This window comes from Pelobates fuscus, chromosome 5, assembly GCF_036172605.1.
Source record: "Pelobates fuscus isolate aPelFus1 chromosome 5, aPelFus1.pri, whole genome shotgun sequence".
Taxonomy (NCBI): Eukaryota; Metazoa; Chordata; class Amphibia; order Anura; family Pelobatidae; genus Pelobates; species Pelobates fuscus.
In genome coordinates this window covers 267,328,266-267,339,709 of record NC_086321.1, presented here as the reverse complement: position 1 = coordinate 267,339,709, position 11,444 = coordinate 267,328,266, and positions in this window count along the sequence as shown.

The window sequence follows — 11,444 nt, the reverse complement described above, 5'->3', positions numbered from 1 at the left end:
CCTGTTTTACGATGGCTCGCACTTATGACCAGGCGTAAGTGCGAGCTGTCGCGGGAATTCCCTGCTCTGGTGCGCATGTCTATGTTCAGGAGAATCTTCCCCGAACATAGAAGAACGCATGAGAGCATGGAATCCCTATAATCTATGTTTGGGTAAATTTCCCCGAGCATAGATTAGATGGATTCCCTGCTCTGGTGCGTTTGTCTAATGCAGGAGTCCTCAAACTCTGGCCCCCAGGTGTTGCGGAACTACAACTCCCATGATTCTCTGGCTATCTATGTAATTCAAAGAATAATGGGAGTTGTAGTTCAGCAACATCTGGAGGGCCACAGTTTGATGACCCCTGATCTAATGCATTCAGACATGGTAATTCAGAGCATGCCTCTCGGTTGAGGGAGACCCCCCTGGTCTGAAAAGACCCTGGTCAGCTCTATCTACCTTCCCTTCTGCCTAGTGATCTATGATGGCCTTTGCCAGCTGCCAAGCATTAACAACATCATGCAGGAGTTGCAGTTTGAGAAGTAGTTCTCTATCTAATGCTGCAATCACACGGTAAAGAGCTCTCTCAGAGTTCTCTGTATTGTGTGAGCTGGGATCTCTCTGCTGATGTCAGCAAACTGAATCCCTCTGAGGAAGGATAAGGAGATGGGATTGTGGGGATGGATTAGTGCCAGTATTATTATGCATTGGGCTGGGGATAGGATTAGGAGTTGGATTAGGGGTAGAATTAGAGGTTGGATTAGGGGGAAGATTATGGGTTGGAGTAAAAGCTGCACTAGGGGTTTGATTAATGGTAGGATTAGGGTCAAGATAAGGGGTAGGACTAGAGGCAAAGTAGGGTGTCAGTAGCAGAATTTACATATGGAATGTTTACAATAGTTGGACATGCATGGTCTGTAAATTTTCCCAAAATAAAACATATGTGAAGATTTAATATTTTAACCAAGGATTGTGAAGAAATGCTTATTTGAAAAGTAACAAAATGCTGTTAGTTAAATAGCTTGGGGGTGTACTTTCTACAAATATATACTTTTGTGCAGTGGTTTCGGATTATGTGATTACTATAAAAGTTGTAATCTCAGCATGCCAAACTTGGCAACGCTTTAGCTTTAAAAGTGCTTCGGTGCTTACTTGTAAAAATTTTTTATTGAAATACTAGACATATTGGGCATTTTAACAACCAGGACTAATAAGTGAATCTAATTTGAGTCAGTTTTCTTTAGTTACACATGTTGGGTAGAAATTATAAAATGTAGTACTGAAATAAAAGTATACCTCTCCCCCATTTTTTAATAGTTTATTCATATGTAAAAATTGTATTATGTGCTCTATTTTCCTTTAAAATTATATTAATGTATATAGGTGCACTATCATGATGTGTAGTTAAAGAGAAGATAGTAAGAAGACAAATTAGAACAAAAACGTGGAAGGGTGGAGCATGGGAGAATAAAACAAGAATCATAGTCCGTATTTTATAGGTTGGGAATGATTAAGTGAACATGATAAGCAGGTAGCAATTAGAAACTATTTAATTCTGATGGAAAATCTTTACCTATAAACAAAGGTGGAAAAGGGCAGGGTAGGTTAGTCAGCACTTCTAAAAAGGAGAGAAGGGAAGATGAAATAGGATTGGCAAAGTGTTTGTTAAGATGTCAGTAAAAACATGTGTAATCTCTTCTTTTTGCCCCAAATAATTGCTGATTCTCTTTCAGAATATCTTACTCAGTACCAACTTCTGGAATTATGGCAATTTTAAGTCTGTACCTTTATAGTTTGATATATCTGTATGAAATAACTAGATAGCATTAAAACCATCATGATGTATAAATCTCTACTAATATGGTTTAAAGTAATACGTTACAACACATTTTAATTTTAAAAAAAATCTTCTATTTACATTCATTTTGTCATTCTTTATATGAATCAATTCTCTTAACCCCTTCAGGACGGAGTCAATAGTACACGTTCTGATCAACAAAACAACAAAACGTAAACAAAAACTGGAATTTGCGCTGTATGTCTGTTCAACCGTAATTCACCTCTTTCATATTAAATGCACCCACACTTATTATATAGCATTTTGTTCAGGAGAATCAGGGCTTTCATTTCATTTCAAATATTTATATATGCAACATAATTTATTATGAATAAAATTAATAAAACTGTGAGCAATTTTAATTTTTTTTTAAAATTTGTAGTTCCGCCTCACATAGCCTCACATAGCCTCATTTAGCTGTAAATGTCATAATACTGTTAGGTTTTACTGCAAAAAAATGCACATATTTGTAATCAGCGATGTCTCACGAGTACAACAGTACCCCCCATTAACAGGTTTTATGGTGTTTTGGAAAGTTACAGGGTCAAATATAGAACGTTCCATTTTCAAATTGAAATTTGCCAGATTAGTAATGTTACCTTTGAGACGGTGTGGTAGCCCAGGAATAAGAATTACCCCCATAATGGCATACCATTTGAAAAAGTAGACAAGCCAAGGTATTGAACGTGGGGTATGTTTAGTCTTTTTTAGTAGCCACTTAGTCACAAACACTGGCCAAAGTTAGCATTCATATTTGTTTTTGTGTGAAAAAAGCAAAAAAGTAATATTTGGCCAGTGTTTGTGACTAAGTGGCTACTAAAAATGACTGGACATACCCCATTTGCAATACCTTGCGTTGTCTACTTTTGCAAATGGTATGCCATGATGGGGGTAATTCTTATTCCTGGGCTACCATACGGTCTCAAACAGTGGCGGCTCTAGACTTTGTGAGGCCTTAGGCGAAACTCAAACATGAGGCCCCCACTAACACCTAAAGTTAAAAATAGGGGTTGCATTGTGTGTATAAGGTGCTGTTGTTGTATTCAAGGACGAGCTTGCAGCGCTGGATACAGAGAGCTAGTCTTTGTATTCATCGTTCAGAGGCTTGCAGTGTAGCGGCTCCCTGTGCCGCCGCATTATGATCTCTCTGACTGTAGTTATGGCATAATATGCAAAGTAACTTAATTTGCAATAAAAAAATGTAATTAGCAATTATGCCAATCCTTTATACATGACTGAGGGGTATGGTTACATAGCTTTGCAGTTCTGTATACATAAGTGCCGGTGTATGTATATATTACTGTATCTGACATTGTCTACCTATGTGTGACAGGGTTTGGGGTGAGTGTTGCACAGTTGGAGTACAGGATTGTAAGGGTTTATGTAATAGGGTGAGTGTGGCAGGGTGAAGGGGGTGAGTGGGACAGACTGATAGAGGATGAGTAACAGGGTCGGGGGGTGAGTGTGACAGTGCAAGAGAAGGTGAGTCTGACAGGGTTGATGGGGGGGTTAATGCAATAGGGTAGGTGTGGCAAAGCAAGGAGTATAGTATGGTTGCAGTGGGTGAGAGTGACAGGATTAGGAGGGGTTATGTAAGTTTGGCTGGGTGTAGGGGGCGGCAGTGTGTGGGTTCTGAAAGTGTTTGGGAATGGTGATAGTGTATGTGAAGGGGGTGTCAGTGTGTGTGGTAATGATAGGGTACGGGTGGGGAATGACAAGGTTTGCGGTGGAAGGCTGTGACAGTGCGTGTGTGTGGGAAGGCTGTGATTGGGTGGGTGTGGGGTGACAGGGTAGAGGAGCTGTGAGAGGGTGGGGGGCTGTGAGAGGGCGGGGGTGGTAGGGGGCTTTGACAGGGTAGGAGGTGGTGGGGGACTGTGACAGGGTAGGAGACTTTGACAGGACAAGGAGTAGTGGGGGGGCTGGAGCAGGGGGTGGTGGGGCAGGTGGTGGTAGAGGGGCTGTGACTGGGTAGTGGGGTGGTAGGAGGACAGTAGGAGGGCAGAGGGTGGCTGGGGCAGAGGGTGGTAGGGTTCCCCTGGGGCAGGGGGTTATGACAAAGCACGGGGTGGTAGGACGGCAGTGAAAGGGTACGGGGTGGTAGGGTGGCTATGACAGGGGGTTGCAGGAGGGCAGTGACAGGGTACTGGGTGGTAGGGAGCAGAAGGTGGTAGGGTGGCTGTGACAGGGCAGGGGATGGTAGGGGGCATAGGATGGTAGGAGGGCAGAGGGTGGTAGGAGTACAGTGACAGGGTAGTGGGGTGGTAGGAGGGCAGAGAGTGGCTGGGGCAGAGGGTGGTAGGAGGGCAGTGACAGGGTACAGATAGTAGGGAGCAGAGGGTGTAGGGTGGCTGTGACAGGGCAGGGGATGGTAGGGGGCATAGGATGGTAGGAGGGCAGAGGGTGGCTGGGGCAGAGGGTGGTAGGGTGGCTGGGTCAGGGGGTGGTAAAAGGGCAGAGGGTGGCTGGGCCAGGGGGTGGTAGGAGGACAGAGGGTGGCTGGGGCGGTAGGGGGGGCTATGACAGGGCAGGTGGTGGTAGGAGGACAGTGACAAGGTAGTAGGAGGGCAGAGGGTGGCTGGGGCAGAGGGTGGTGGGGTGGCTGGGGCAGTGGTGGTAGGGTGGCTGGGGCAGTGGTGGTAGGGTGGCTGGGGCAGTGGTGGTAGGGTGGCTGGGGCAGAGGGAGGCTGGGGCAGAGGGAGGCTGGGGCAGTGGTGGTGGGGTGGCTGGGGCAGAGGGTGGCTGGGGCAGTGGTGGTGGGGTGGCTGGGACAGTGGTGGTGGGGTGGCTCGGGCAGAGTGTGGTGGGGTGGCTGGGGCAGAGGGTGGCTGGGGCAGTGGGTGGCTGGGGCTGTGGTGGTAGGGTGGCTGGGGCAGAGGGTGGCTGGGGCAGTGGTGGTGGGGTGGCTGGGGCAGAGGGAGGCTGGGGCAGTCGTGGTGGGGCGGCTGGGGCAGAGGGTGGCTGGGGCAGAGGGTGGTGGGGTGGCTGGGCAGTGGTGGTGGGGTGGCTGGGGCAGAGTGTGGTGGGGTGGCTGGGGCAGAGGGTGGCTGGGGCAGTGGTGGTGGGGTGGCTGGGGCAGTGGGTGGCTGGGGCTGTGGTGGTAGGGTGGCTGGGGCAGTGGGTGGCTGGGGCAGTGGTGGTGGGGTGACTGGGGCAGTGGGTGGCTGGGGCAGTGGTGGTGGTGTGGCTGGGGGAGTGGTGGTGGAGTGGCTGGGGCAGAGGGTGACTGGGGCAGTGGTGGTGGGGTGGCTGGGGCAGAGGGTGGTGGGGTGGCTGAGGCAGAGGGTGGCTGGGGCAGTGGTGGTGGGGTGGCTGGGGCAGTGGTGGGGTGGCTGGGACAGAGGGTGGCTGGGGCAGTGGGTGGCTGGGGCAGTGGGTGGCTGGGATGGCGGGGGCAGTGGGTGGCTGGGGCAGTGGTGGTGGGGTGGCTGGGGCCGAGGGTGGCTGGGGCAGTGGTGGTGTGGTGGCTGGGGCAGAGGGTGGCTGGGGCAGTGGTGGTGGGGTAGTGGTGGTGGGGTGGCTGGGGCAGAGGGTGGCTGGGGCAGTGGTGGTGGGGTGGCTGGGGCAGTGGTGGTGGGGTGACTGGGGCAGAGGGTGGCTGGGGCAGTGGTGGTGGGGTGGCTGGGGCAGTGGTTGTGGGGTGGCTGGGGCAGTGGGTGGCTGGGGCAGTGGTGGTGGGGTGGCTGGGGCAGTGGGTAGCTGGGGCAGTGGTGGTGGGGTGGCTGGGGCAGAGGGTGGCTGGGGCAGTGGTGGTGGGGTGGCTGGGGCAGTGGTGGTGGTGTGGCTGGGGCAGAGGGTGGCTGGGGCAGTGGTGGTGGGGTGGCTTGGGCAGTGGGTGGCTTGGGCAGTGGGTGGCTGGGGCAGTGGTGGTGGGGTGGCTGGGCAGAGGGTGGCTGGGGCAGTGGTGGTGGGGTGGCTGGGGCAGTGGGTGGCTGGGGCAGTGGTGGTGGGGTGGCTGAGGCAGAGGGTGGTTGGGGCAGTGGTGGTGGTAACCTGTGGTAACCCGCAGCAACGCTCTGATTGGCTGAGATCGTGAGACCCACTCAGTCTGCAGCTCTGCACTCGGCAGAGCTGCAGACAGGCTGGCTCTCTCTCGGGCAGGCATAGGAGGGGCCTCGCACCCGGCGGCATTAAGGGCAAGCTGCCGGGCCTCCTCCTGTGTCGGGTCCTCGGTCTCTGACCGAGGACCCGATCTGTCACACTGCCCTAAGGCGATTTAGGCGGCCGCGAGGCCCCCATCAGCGCGAGGCCTTAGGCGGCCGCCTAAATCACCTAATTAGAGAGCCGGCTCTGGTCTCAAAGGCAACATAACTAACCTGGCAAATTTAAATGTCATAAAAATGAAATGCAAGCCTTATATGTGACTCTCTTACTTTCCAAAACACCATAAAACCTGTACATGGGGGGTACTGTTATTCTCGGGAGACTTCACTAAACACAAATATTAGTGTTTTAAAACAGTAAAACATATTGCAACAATAATATAGTCCATAAAAGTGCCGTTTGTTTTTAAAAAATGCAATTAACTTCACTTTTACTTAAAATATCATCATTGTAATACAATTTACCAGTTTTAAACACTGATATTTGAGTTCAGCGAAGTCTCCCGAGTAAAACAGTACCCCCTATGTACAGGTTTTATGGTGTCTTGGAGAGTTACAGGGTCAAATACAGTGCTTGTGAATTAAATTCTCTGCACTTTCTCCCTGTGTTGTCAGGCATGTCAATGAAATTTTAATTAATCAAATCACATAATTATGTTAAAAGATTACTTAAATATACACGTAGAATTGTAATATATATGCATTTATAGGTATTTAAATTCTACGTGTATACTAATGTAATCTTTTATGTAATTATATGTATTTATCTCTATATATATATATATTTGCGGTTATTTGTATTTTATATATAGATAGATATACATAGAATGTCATTCTAAGTGTATTTTGTTACCAATATATATATATATATATATATATATATATATATATTAATAACAAAATACAGTTAGAATGAAATTACATATGAATATATAATTTATTTTAAATTTAGTTTCAATATTTTATTTATTTATTTTATTATTTTATTTATTTATTATTGTAATTATACGCATATATAACATATGTGTATATATCTATTATATATATAATATATATACAATATATATACATATTATATATATGTAACGTCATTCTAAGTGTATTTTAATACTAATATATATACTTATATTATTATATATAATAATATTAAAATACATTACGTATGACGTTACATATATATAATATGCATATATATTATATATATAATATATATACATATATTATATATATAAAAATACTTTTAATTTATTTTTAAACATGTTTAATTTTTCTTTTTACACTACCTACCAGCAGGGGGACTGTCTGATATTTCAGACAGTCCCCCTGCTGGCAGATCCACAGCCAGCTTAGGGGACCATGTGATCGCTCTTTGAGAGCGATCACATGGCCCCCGGGGGCCTCACTTGCCGGAGGAGGGCTGCCTGGGCTGTCAGGCAGCCCTCCAGAATAGGATCGCGGCGGAGGTAAGTACCGCCGAGGTCCTGGGGGCTTAAGTTGTTACGGCGTTCTATGCCGCCGCAACAGCTTTAAAGCCCTTTAAAGCCGTGATGGCATAGAATGCCATAACGGCGTTAAGGGGTTAACAATACCAGATCTTGCATGACCATTCCAGTGTCCGGGTTCGGTCTCACTGTACCGGATTCGCTGCACAATATCCCACATCTGGGGAATAAAAGAAGAATGGTCCAGCATTCTCCAAAGATAATGTATTGTTGCTTTATTTAGTGCATTGCAGGAACATAAACAGCAATGTTTCGGACCACATAGGAGCCTTTTTTAACAAGCTTGAAAAAGGCTCCTGCATAAGTCGAAATATTGCTGTTTACCTAGGATCATTGGCTATTTACCTAATGCTATCTACTTCTATGGGAGAAGATGAAAAATTAAGTTAGGGTTGTTAAAGGAACACTCATTGCACCATAACAGCTTAATCAAAATAAAGTTGTTATGGTGCCAGGAGGTCACTTGTGATTCCTTCGTGAACAGTTTAACTCTAAAAACGTAGTGCTAGTTCTCTCTGTGCCAATCCACATCAGCTTGCAGACATTCTTCTAATAAAAGTCTCAGGCTTCACCAATGCTGCTCCAATTGGCTTAGAACAGTCAGCTGACGTTTTATAGCTCCCCATTCATAAAAAGTTACTTTAAAAAGGCACGTACTATTCCCAGAGATGACCTTGGGGATAAACCATTTGTGTACAGTCTAACCCCTAAAGGTAAGGTGGCACCAGGGACCACATGAAAGCATAACAACTTAATTTTGATGAAGTTGTTATGGTGCCCCTCATGTTCCTCTAAGCACTGATATTGGATTTACCTGAATCCAATATATATGTACCTTTAAGATTGTGTGTTCCCTTTAATTGAATTATATTGCAGATTTAACTTGTTTAACAGACGGCAATCTTTTTTAAGCCAACCTGATACTTTCTCATGCATAGCCACAAATCAAACCATTTAAGTAATGATATAAAAATCCCCCCCTATCGAATCCTTGTGTCTTATAAATGAGATAATGCAATATTACTGCATTTCCTCAAGTAACAGGTGCCAAAGAGAGATCAGAATATTTGTGTCTAGGAGAAGTTACATTGATATTTGGAAAAGAAACATGGTTGGAAAGTGATACACGAGACGCCTTGTGACAAGAACATTAGTCATGCTAAATAGCTCTGATTACAAATCTCATTTCTAGAAATATGCATAGCCATGCTCAGCATAAGAAAGAGCGAACGAGACCACTGACTAAGACGAATGACCCACAGTATACCATGCAAGGGCTGTGGTAGTAATAGGAGATAGAAAGATTGTCATTGGCAAACCATATGGTTTCCTGATAATGACAAATGGCAAAACGATGTTCATGATTTACAGAGCACTAAGAAACACTCTGCTCTCCAATTCACTGACATTACAAGTAAGAAAGATAAATGCTACGGAAGCAGGGAATACATGTACATATAATACAAAGGCTCATTCTCATCATTAAAATATGGAATGGGCATAATCACTTTTAATCATTTTTTTTTAATTAGATCTAAAGGCATGATCAGTATATATAAAGCATACATTAATAAAGTAGGACTCATACTAAATAATACATATCTTTGGGTCACATTAGCCAATGACACATTGATTTGATCATGGATTATGTTCTAAAATTACATCATCCTGGAACAGATAACAAAATACAAGATTAGACTATATTGCAAGAATTCAGTGTAATACTTGGTATTGTATTACTGCTATTAATATACACATTGGAAGTGGAGATGCCAAAATGAAATCAATAATTTAAAAAACCTGTGCTTAGGACTTGTTATACCAAGGACTGGTTTTAGTAATATCAATGTAAGAAGAATATACAGATTCATTAAGTAGTACTATGAGAATGAAAATAGGTTTATATACACATATTACAGATTTTCTTGAATTTAAATAGCTACTAAAATGCAATCAGCTATCAACATAAAAATGCACAAAGTATGACTGTAATAAAAGTTCCCTAAAAAAAGATGGGTTTATATACGACCTCCCAAAATATCTATCAAATAAGGTCATCTCCTGTTCCCAAGAAATCCCAGAATCTGCACAGTGTAGGGAAATGGCAGATTTTCTTGCAATGTGAATCAGGCTCATAATCCGTTTTATTTAGCTTATATCACGTGCCCAGTATATCATTGCCTACTTCCATTTACAGTGAACATAATGAATAATTTATAAATAGATTTTAAAATCAAATATATAATTCATGTATCCTGCATAATGTCCTCCAAAATTATATTTTTGTCAGTAAGCTATAGATTTGGGGATGATGTGATTTATTAAAAGTTATAAATAAAACAATTTGCGTAATGTATTTAGATTTTAACAGTAAGACAACCGTTTCCAGTTTCAGCATTTATCTCAAACGTCCTAAGGTCAGGTATCCTCAAGTGTCTGTAAATACCCTTTAAATGAAACATATTTTTTACACAATGAGTACTCAGTAATGCTTCCCTTTAGGTATTACCTCCTATAACCTTTCACAGTTTGATCACAGGAGGCTGTAGATCTGCCTGACAGCAATGCCCAGTAGGTATAATCTGTCAACCCATCCAGGGCAATAGAATAGTGCAATGTACTCTGCCTTTGATGGCTCTTGTCTAGAACTCAGTGAATATGTTTTAGTGTTCTTGTGTGCAATCTAAATACAATAGGGGTAATGTGTAAAAAGTGATCTGACAGCTTTTTTTTTTTAAATTCTTTATTTTACTAGTGCATATGATGACAACAAGCGTGCAGAGCCAAAACAGCATCCACAAGCGTTTTCCAGACATTTCAAAAGTGTGGCAGTTTGGTCGGCACATGATCTGACAGCTTTTTAACACTTTTTTTGTAGTATTTTCCAATTGCTTCTCTTTATTCCCTGTTTTGACCCATACTCTTCCTCTTTGTGCCTTTTCCATCATGTGTTTTCTTTTCTATTTTTATTCTTTTTTTTGCTCCTAATGTGAAAAAAGCAGGTGAATGTTTACCAATTTGTTCTGTCAAATTATTCTTACTATGCCAAAAAAAAAAAAAAACTTTGAATCGCTAATGGACTTCTTTTTTCTCCACTAATATTGGTCTTTTGTTTTCATATTTATAAGTCAAACATATGAAAATGAGGGACCCAAAGAGAGAGGACAGTAACAACAAAAAAGAGAACCCTACCTTTACTAAATGCTAAGGATCAAAAAGGACAATCTAAAAACAGAGAAGGGCTGTTCCAAGGCTCTACTGGGATGTAAATAAAGTGATCAACTTCAAACCACAAAGGAGGGAAAAAAGTATCAGTCTCAGTCCTAGACTACAATAAGAGCAGGTAGGCCTTGAGTGTAAGTAAATACAAAAGAGGATCGTAGGGGGACGGGGTATAAAGGAAGAGAGAGACACAATCCTTAAAATAAGGTATAGACATATATTACTAACCCCTTTTTGTCCCAATCAAAACCACATATAACTCATAAAATACAAAGGGGGACAAGGGGGAAGAGGGATGAAACAACTCCCCCAAGAAACGGGCACCCTCCTATGTCCCTAATTCACCTCAACACTATAGTCAAACTACTCGTGCCTACCTAAACCTTTAGCCTTAACAAAAAAAAAAATGTGCTCTTGCCCCTGACTACAGCATGCTGTCACGCCGAAACGCATGTCGGGCAGTACATTTAATTTCTTTCACATGTTTACTTAAACACAATTTTTTATTGTTAGGGCTAGAGGTTTAGTTGTTTATGTTTACACAACAATGTCCATGTAGAAATAATAGGTTAATGAGACACCTGACACCTGTTTGCATTGTCAATGCACTCGACTGTTAATGCACTTGCAGGTTGACCTCTATTTTGACAATAGCAAAAAAAGTCTGTGAAATTTGTTTTAGGATTGCTTTGATAACTGGCATAAAGTCAGAACACATTATCAGTTGGTTGCTAGTTAAATGTAGGCCAACGTTTTTATGTTTATTGTGTGTTTACTAGAGAGTGTTGCTGTTCTTGACTACAT